Below are 10,281 nucleotides of genomic sequence, written 5' to 3'. Positions count from 1 at the left end.
TGGGCAAACCTGGCTCCCACTCCTGCACTTGCAACAAATAATTATCTATCCTCTGCAGAGGGTAAGGAAATCCACCAAATACTATGGTGCATATAACGTGTAGAAGGTGGAGCCCCTGCTCTTAGGCAGTTATTGCCTGCAGAAAAATAAAGAACCAACAGCTGTAAAGCACTGGCCCGCATCAGAATGCTTCAGGAGTGGGAGGAAGGAGGAAGACACAGAAAGGCTTCTTGCCAAATGTCATCCAGCTAAGTCTAACAATAAGAAGAAAGCTGGTCACCGAGGGCTTTGCCTATGTCGTGATCCAGGAAGCATTGCTCTCTCCTGTCAGGGCACAGGTTCACCTGGCCTCTCCTTTGCCATCAAATCACTATTGGAAGAGCCTTGTAGTCCCGGATTTCCGGGTAAGTCCCGGATTTCTCAACAGGGTAAGAGATTCCTAAAGGCTGTCTAGAAGAGGGTGGAACATCAGCTCTCTTGATTGAGAAAAGTTGTTAGGAGGACTGCATGCTAGGCAGATTCTTTTCAAATTTTCTCTTGAAGGGAAGTGGCTTCTTCTGATCAAATTTAATTCTGGAAGTAACTCAAGTAAGAGGGTTACACAAAAGGAATTTTCCTTTGGATTAAGTTGAACTGTTATAAATAGCGATAACCTGATATCTTGATTTAAACTACAAATAAATTTCTGGCAAACATACATTCTGATCTCATGTTTGAGCAGATAATCACCATGTGTTGCCTGCTTCTATGGGTGACAGTATTCCAAATAGGATGTGTCAGGTTATCATCCTGCTTGAACCTTCCAACTTATCATTGCCCTCAGAATAATGTTCAACCCCCTTGGAAAGGCTCAAGAGTCTCTGGATGAACTCCCCCCACCCAAGAGGTCCATTCCTGGCATCCCTCCTACCTTCCTGCACTTCTAGGTTGACAGATGTTCTGCACAAAAATATCAAAATACCAGCCAGGAAGGGGGCATTGGTTATAGCTTAAAAATACTACTTTGCTCATTTTAATAAATCATTTGCAATGTATGCTTGATGAGATTTTTCAAGTTTTAGGAAAACTTCTATAATTTTAGAGCAATTCTTGGTGTTGCTGAAGAAAACACAAATCTGAACAATTTTAAACTATTCATACTTATAAACAAAGGAAAAATCCCGAATTGTCCTGTTCAATACTGGATGTTAGCAAGTGCACGCTACCCAGTGATCTTGCTGTATACTGGATGCCAAGCAAGCTTGCCTGAGCCAGAGATTGGATAGACACCACCAACACCATTTCATTTTTCTGGACACGTAGAAGAGCATATTCCCTAGTCTCTCTTGCAATTAAGCTGTTCTCGTGTGGCTGGGTCTCACCAGTGGAATGCAGGAGGAAGCAAGATACATGACTTGCAGACCAGGACATAAAGCCCCTTGCATGATTCTCCTGTTTCCCTCCTTCTCTTTTACTGCAGTTCTGGATAGACCAAAGGAGCGTGAATCCCTAAGTTACCACAAGTAACTGCCCAACCCTCAGAAAAGAGTGTCGTGCACAAGAAAGCTTTGTTATGTCATGAGATTTGGGAGTTTCTGTTACTGCAGCATAGCCGAGCATACCTTAACTTATACTTCCTCCTCTCTTGCCCCACCAGACATGACACAGCAATGCTGGCCTAAGGCTGCTGCAGCGGATGCAGTAGGTCACCACCCAGATCCCCTCCTTCAGGATGGAGGAACTCCCTCCCCCAGCTTCCAGGAGTGTTGCCTGCTAAGGGCTCATAGCTGAGTCCTTCCCCAGGCATTGCCTTCAGCCAAAGGGAATTTCCCCTCCCAAGGTTACATCCTCTCCCCTGACTCCACACGCACCACCCCACTAACCCCCGGCCAAGAACAGCCCTGTCCTGTGTTTGACAGTTAAAGGCCTATAAAGACTTGGCTCCCTTGATTCAATTTGAGACCCCTCTGCAGAGCCATCCCAGCTCTAGACTCTCCATGGGGTCTTCCAAGGCCCCTGCTGCAACTAAGTTGCAGTTTAACTTGCTCAATCCTGCTTCCATATTCCCTCATGAGTCTGGTTCCCATTTTGCTGATTCCCTAATAACCTTCCTGCATGCAAATCTCTGACTCAGAGTCTGTTTCCTAGGGAACCCGACCAGTGGTACCTCTTATTCCCATAACATGCTGGGTTCTCCTTTGTTTGATAGCTTGACCTATGCTGTCCCTTCTGCTCTGAACAATTCTGCTCTCCCAACCCAGATGCCTGCTGAGCCAATCATATTGGTCATTGATGCCATCTGCTGTCCAAATATTATGTTCTCCATCTCTGCTGCTCCTCTGATGGATGGTTCCAGATGTACCCCCTTCTCACTTGTGCCTCCTTCCATCATAGCATTTATCCCAGGAATTGTAGCTGTGGGCATGACTGCTACCCCTTAGACAGTAACTCATCAACAGTAGATAGGAGTCCTCTTTGTCAGCCCAGGGCTTAACAAAATGCCTTACAGTTCAGTGCTCATGAGAGCTGGAGAGAACAGTGCTCTCCAGTGCTCACTGGGCCTGGAGGGCTTTGGGGAAGACCACTAGAGCAGGATAACTTTTGTAGATATTTATTTGGATTTTTTCTTTCTGTCTTGAAAGATTTGGAAAGGATGAGAGGTATTTTATCTTGTTTCCTCAAATTTTTATTCTCACCATTTATCAGAACTCTAAGTTTCTGGAGGGCAGCTGCTCTTTCGAGTGTGTAAGAAAATCTAAACTCACTGAGGTTATGCTATATATAAGCGGAGATGGGGGTGCCTTTGAAAGATTCCTAGTACATAGGAGTGAATGGAGGCATTGGTTTCCCCAAATACGGGAACCTGTGGTTCCATCCCTGGCAGCCAGAGGGGGAGGGGGTCTGGCCATGGTGCCTGAGGAGGACTAAAGCCCAGAATGTGGACTCTTGGAGGTGGGGAGAATGCAGAGCAATCAGTGTTGATATTTTATGTCCTGTTGGCCCATCATCGTAGAAATGCAAGGCCAGATTTTATTTATTTTGGAGATATTGTAACATTTCTTATATAAGAGATTATGGTTTAGAATTCACCCTTAATAAATTAATACTCAAAACAAACTAGAGTGAACTTCTCTGAAGGTAAGCGTATTTCTTTACTGCCCGACTCTCTCGTCATCCTAGCTAGAGGCCTCTGTGATGAGTAATATTTTCTCCAAGGCTTGACAACCTCCTCCACTCCCTTTGTTCTCGTAAAACATTTTTCTCATATAAAATGCCCTTCCCCACGTCCGGCGTATTATACTGACCTTGGAAGTGCACATCTGAATATATTACTTGGAGGTTTATTTACAGCTTGCCTTATAACTAAAGACAGGTTATTCTTTACCCCTTTGCAGGTTTGATAAAATGTTTGGGATTTAGGGGTTTGGGTAAGTGAATGCTGTTTTGGGGTGAAGGAGAAAAATAGATTTGCAGCATCTTAACAAGAGCCACCTGTCTTGGGAAGCATCCATGTCATCTGGTGATTTCACCACCTAATTAGTGATATTGTATCTACACATGTCACCAACACTTGAGAAAATAATGATAGGCCTGACTGCTACGGGAGAGGAGTGCTTAGGACGTGGAAGAATGAGTTAGCTAGAGCTTGCAGACAATTCTGTATCATGGACAGTCTAGCCTATTGAAATGCGGGAGTTTGACCCTTTAAGCTCTACACAGGTGTCCGTAATTTCACCCCCGCGATTTCATGATAATCAAAGGTGTTAAGAGGCGAATAAAATAGGACCTCCCAAGGTGAGGAGGATGAGCCCTGGCCTTCCCCGTGTGGGCTGGTTTGGCTCTATGTTCTCCTCCAGGGTCCTCCTCTGTCTTTCTCTGCCTGCCCCACCAAGGGTCTGAGCTCTAGGGACTGCATCATGGGCCTCCTTGCGCTCTGGTTTCCGGTTGGGGGGAGACAGTTGCACGGTGGGGACACCAGCAGGAAATTGAGAGGATGGAGAGACTGGGGGGTTTATTCCCTTGGCTCCCTTCTGGGTCACAGGTCAGCAGTGGGTGTGTTCCTCCATAAAAGGCCACAGCTCCTGTTGGTGACCTCCTGTTTCACCCAGAGCCACAGCTCCTTGTGGGTTTTGGCGACCACTCCATCCCCTTGCCTGGTTAGCTCTAAGGGTAGTAATAGCTCCCAAACATTAAGGGTCTCAGGGCCTCACCATCCCTTCCTGGTTTTCTCTCACCCTACCCACAATTGTATAAATAGTCTCTTCATTAATCTCTCCTCAGTTACCCCCATTTCAGTGTACAAACACCCTGATGATATGACATATTACCCTTAGATTCCCCTGCAGTGCTGTGCCTACAAAAGGTAGGTGGCAGTAAAGAGGTAGACCTAGCACTTGTAACAGAGTCTTCCTTAGAAAATCCTGGCTTTATATCATATCATATCACATTACAATATTATATTACTTAGATTAACCAACTTTAATCTTATAACAGCATTTGTCTGCCTTTATTTCTGAGGGTTTATATGTGCTCCAAAACTCACTTTTTAGACTACTGAAGTACAGGAGAGTGTTTCTTTAAAAACGAACAGGTTCTTCTGGGTGTTGACAATGTTCCGGGCTATTCTTTATCTAAATTCATCCAACTCTGTTACTCATCATGCTTTTTCACGGATCCATGTAGCTTTCTCACCTTGGATGTCTTTTCTGCCCATCTCCATCTCTTCATACCCTATTCTTTCTTGCCAGTTAACACCTCTCCTATTAATTCATCTACCTAGCCAATTTTTATTGTCTGCTAAATTTTGAGTGTCTGCTTCATGCCAGATGGCTCAATGAAAGAGACATACGAGAGCCTTCCCTAAAAATCCACTCTCTTCTCTTCTAGCTCTAGAATCCCTGTCCTGGTTCTGCTTGATCACATTCTCCTTTGCACTCTGAGTGTTACCTTCATGCCCATCTTTGCCCCTTTATCATGAGATTCCTGAGAACAGAAAATATGTTTTGATCTTTGCCATCTCCTTGAGAACCACGTACATATCAGTTCATAGCATGTACTTAGTTAATGCCTGAGGAATTAAAGCAAATTACCAAGATAGCCTTACTCCTAAGGGCCAGCAAATGCCTTGGGCAACTGATCTGATGTGGAAGAATGGTTTGACAAGCAGGGATCTTTGTCAGATATTTCAGAGTAGAGAACCCACGGGTTTTGGCCAATTTGAGCAACTTAGACTTAAGACAGTGACATTATAAACCCCAGAAAGAGGGCATTTCAGAGAGAACTAGAACAGAGAAGTTGCCCAGTCAGAGCTATCCCCGTGACAAAATAAGGTCAGTACCCCTCCAACCTCCTCAGTCCTTCTGTTCCCCAAAGCTTGAAATAACTAGCCAGAACGGCTTTAGTCACTCTGAAAAATTTATGTAACTTCTCATAAAGTCTAACCCCAACATTCCTCTCGCACTGTGCTGATTCATTTGCCCAAAATATGCCTGACCAGTGAGGCAGAAATAATGATTCTTACTGGCTTTTAACTATCAGTCTCCCCAGGTCTGTTTCCCTTAGTCCTAGGGGCCGATTCTAATTTGGTTCAGAAAAAAAAAAAAGTATGCCTGCCAATTTCCATCCTGGAACCGCTGAAGAAAGAAAATATACATCATTATGGTAAAGGCACGTATATTTATATTAAAGTGCCGTTCACAACCTCCACCCCCCACTTCACACTCCACCATCACTTCCACCACCAGCTAATTGTTTCAACCTAATTGCATCTTGGAGTTATGCCATTGCCCTATATTAAAAGAAATGAAGTTAAACATCACAGCAAGGAGATTCAAAATAACATCTTCTTTACAGAAACTTTCAGAAATCTCTTTCTGCTTCGCTACAGGGAATGGCTGTGAATTGACAAAGCAATTGATTTGATTTAACTTATGTTAGAAATATTGCAAAAGGCGTCACTGATTCAGTTTCCCTTTCTATACTGGATTTGTGAAAGGTTAGCCAATGTTTGCATCCCGTTTGCAAAGAGCGTAGGCCTCTGAGAGGCACAGTTTTCTTTAACCCTCACTTCTGCTTCCATTTCTTATTTAGGCCTCTCTAGCCCTTTCTTTGTCTTCTGCCTTAATCTTGTCTTGATATATCTTCTGTATCTTTGCAAGATGGCTATAAACTTTATGGAAAAGGAGAGGGCATACCAAAAATTTAAGGATTACTTTATTTGAACTCTTATCTTCCTACCTCAGGCAGGTAAGTCAAATCATTCAAATATAACAGTGATTACACTCAAAGCGAGGGCCAAGATATAGGAGCACATGTTTTGCTTCCCCATCTCTAGAGGCCAGATGGAGAAGGAAAGAAATCATTTGGCAAAGAGTCATCACACTCCCACAATACCCACCTCCACCTTCCAAAATGATACCGCCTCTATTTTCTCCCAAGTATGACTGGTGTTTAGAGGTAATTGATGTCCTTGATGTACTCTTTGTAGGAATTAAGGGTGAGAACACAGGTGTACATATTAATTTGTGTATTAAGGGATATCTGGGCAGGCTCTTACATACTGACTATGATTCATGCTTTTATATTAATTCATAATTGAAAAGTGGAATTCACTGATTCCATCTTAATACCTTACCATTTAGAGCTAAGCTGTGCTATGCATCCTTCCTTAAATCTTACAAAAAAAATTTGGAAAATCTAGGATCATAGACTGCTAAAGCTGTAAAGACCTTTGTAGTCATCAGTTGTTCCAAACATAAATGTGTGTATGTCAGTATATGTTTTCTTAAACTTAGTTGCAGAATTAGCTTATGCTTGAAAAATAAGAATATAAAATTGCCCTGAAATATAAGAAGTAGAATGTAAGTCTGATCATCCCTAGTCATACTTCTCAGACTAAGTGCCATTAATAGGAACTTGCATTCATTCATTCAAAAATATTTATTGAGCACCAATTATGTCTTAGGCTCTGTGGATCAAGACAGGAGACAAAAATAAATAGATATAGAAAATAATATCAGTTAGTCATAAGTGCTACAAAGAAAAATAAAGTACAGTGGTCTAGAGTAGACTCTAGAGTGACAAGTGAGGTCTCTTTGGGTAGAATGTGACTACATCGCAAAGGGAGAGGCAGATGCAAGTCCAGCAGGAGTGAGCTGGGAGTGCACTAGGAACAGCCAAAGGTCCGAGGTAGCTAAGATGCTCTGAGGAAGAGGGAAAGTGTACAGGATGAGGTTAGAAATGTCAACAGTAGGCAGATTTTTTAAGTGCTTGAGACATTATAAGGAGATTTGTTTTTTCTAAGTGCCAGGAGAAACGATTGGGTGGTTTTAAATGGGAGAATGGAATCTTTAATAGCCAAAAAATTTTTGTGTGGGGAGAAATGATCTAGGGGGATGCCTGAAGATTAATTTTCAAGGAGGCATCATCCAGGGCTCCCCTAGTGGCACGGTGGTTGAGAATCCGCCTGCCAATGCAGGGGACACGGGTTCGAGCCCTGGTCCGGGAAGATCCCACATGCCGCGGAGCAACTAAGCCGGGCACCACAACTACTGAGCCTGCGCTCTAGAGTCTGCGAGCCACAACTACTGAGCCTGCATGCCACAACTACTGAAGCCCGAGTGCCCAGAGCCCTTGCTCTGCAACAAGAGAAGCCACAGCAATGAGAAGCCCACGCACCGCAATGAAGAGTAACCCCCACTCCCCGCAACTAGAGAAAGCCCGTGTGCAGCAACAAAGACCCAATGCAGCCAAAAATAAATAAATAAAATAAATAAACTTATAAAAATAAAAAAAAGGCATTGTCCAGAGGGAAGAATTACTGTACATGATTTTTGTGTAGTGTTTATGCTTATAGCTGTTTCCTGTTTCTTTAAAGCCTACAAGAATATTAATAACAGTAAAAATTAATAAGCTGCCTTAGCAGACTCAGCAAGATCTACTTCCTACGTCATGCCAATACCTGAGTTCATAGGCAGAGCATCCAAATGAGGCAAAAGGACAATGGGAATCTGACACAGGTTCTGCTGACCCACCTGTCTAAGACAGCCTATGACTGTTCTTTATGCAAAAACTAATATCTCTCTATATATTTTATAAGATTTTTATTTTGAAATAGTTCAAGATTCACAAGAAGTTTCAACAATAGTATAAAGAATTCCCAGGTACCCTTTGCCCAGCTTCCCCCAATGATAATATCTTGCATAATACATAGAACATGTAAAACCAGGACATTGACATCTATATAATATTATTAACTTAGGTACAGACCTCATTTGGATTTGATCAGTTTTTACATGCTTTCTCCTTAAATTATTTATTTGGGGGGAGCGGATAGTACTATGAAATTTTATCCCAAGTGCAGATCCAAGTAACTATCACCATAATCAGGGTACAGACTGTCCCATCACTACAAAGAGACCCTCTTTTGTTGTGTTGAAAGTCAGCTTTTGTTTTATGAACATTTCAAACCTGGATATGAAGAATATTTCTATTTCCGGCTTCTCTATTTTATTTTTGTTAATATCTATAAATACACTTAATACAATGTTTCTAAACCTTTAAACATCACAAACACATAAACATTTACACATTTCATGAATTCTTTTAAATATTTAAACCTTGATTTTAAATGTAATTAATTAAATTCTCCAAAACATTGCAATAAAAATCGATTCTAATTAGTCAACTCTTTAATTGATCCAGTCACCTGGGAAATAGACAACATTCACGGAGTATCAGAATGATTTCATAATTTACTTTTCTAGTTTTTACTTACCCTAATACAAAAGTGATGATACTGTGATTTTGATTTATTTCTTCACTTTTTACTGTATTTATATTATACCTCCCCAGGGGTATAGTAATCTTGCCACACTCAAAAGAAAACATGATCTCATACATATCTGCTAAGATGATGAGTTCTGGAGTACTAAATAACTGTTTCTTGGTCATGGCACAAGATCTGGTTGTGTCTAAGCTCTTTCAAACCTAGATGGGTGCACCTAGGACCCTCTTCTTAAAATCAGCCCTCAGTTGCAAATGGAACTTTTCAAGCTCATCCCTTTAAACAAAACAACCCCCAATACCACCCCCTGCCAGAAGAAAAGATTGACTTTTTATACCCTACATTGAAAAACCCATTATCTTCTCAAGTTTTTTCATAATTTTGATATAGTCTGTTAGAACTTTTGGAAATTTGAGTATGTTTTATTCACATCTTTTTATGAGTAAAAGTGTTATCCAGGGTTTTGTAATTCATGAGATGAGAATTTGGTCTGTGCAGTCCGCTTTCCCCTGGGTCCTCTGGCTGGCCCATCATCTTGATGCATTCTCTGGAACTCCATTTCTACCTGGTTAGAGTGTATAAGCACTGGGTTCCCTCAGTCCTTCCTATTCTTAATAAAATCCTTTCTTGACCCAGAAATATTTTATTTGCTGACAATTCCCAAATTGTACCCATTCCTGCCTACATAGATAAAAATTCAATATATACTTCATAGAAACAGCACTTACCCACCTGTATCAACTATTCCACATGCATTAAAATGAATAAAAAACAAGCATATACTATTACAGTCATTGTTTTTTTTTTTACAGCTATCTTTTAATACATTTTATTAGATGGCACCTGCTTTTAAGCTTTTTGGTGATAATGTTGCCACAGCTTGGTGAATGTGTGCCCTGTAAGCAACACTCAGGGGTTTTCTGATGGCATCTTTGTGTTCTGGCAAAAGACATTCTACTCCCAAGTTGATTTTTTTTTTCAAGTCCCAAGACATTAAGTCAAGGAAAAAAATAGTTTAAGTGATTCAAATAAAGGATAAAGTCTTCATTAGTTAACGCACATCCGAGACAACCTGAAAACCACGTAACTCCCCAGACCAAAGCAGGATTGGAGTTTTACAGAAGAAGAGAGGGCTATGTTTCCTCGTGGTCTGGCCTGGACTGCATTTTTTGGAAAATCTCTAAGTGCTGAAACTTGTGGTTGCAAGAGTTAGAGAGTACTGGTTTCCCATGCTTCTTGCCCGGGATCTTTTGTACAATCCCTTTCAAGCAACTGTCAGAGCAGTTCTTTTAAGAGCTATTTTTGCAAGCTTTGTGGTTTGTCACGGTTCAGATGAGGGAGAGGAAAAGAGGGAAATAGCAGAAGGAAAAACAAAGGAAAGGAGGCCAGGGTCAAAGCAAGGAAAACAGGGGTCTGATTTAACTCATTTACAGAGGTCATCTTAACTTAATTATAAATTTAATTGTACCTGAATTAAAGTATAAAAGAGATGAGCTAAAATGAAACAATTAATAAAT

This window comes from Monodon monoceros, unplaced genomic scaffold, assembly GCF_005190385.1.
Source record: "Monodon monoceros isolate NGI ecotype Baffin Bay Population unplaced genomic scaffold, NGI_Narwhal_1 Super_Scaffold_2, whole genome shotgun sequence".
NCBI classification, from domain to species: Eukaryota; Metazoa; Chordata; class Mammalia; order Artiodactyla; family Monodontidae; genus Monodon; species Monodon monoceros.
The sequence above is the reverse complement of the archived record's forward strand: the minus strand, read 5'-3'. Positions refer to the sequence as shown.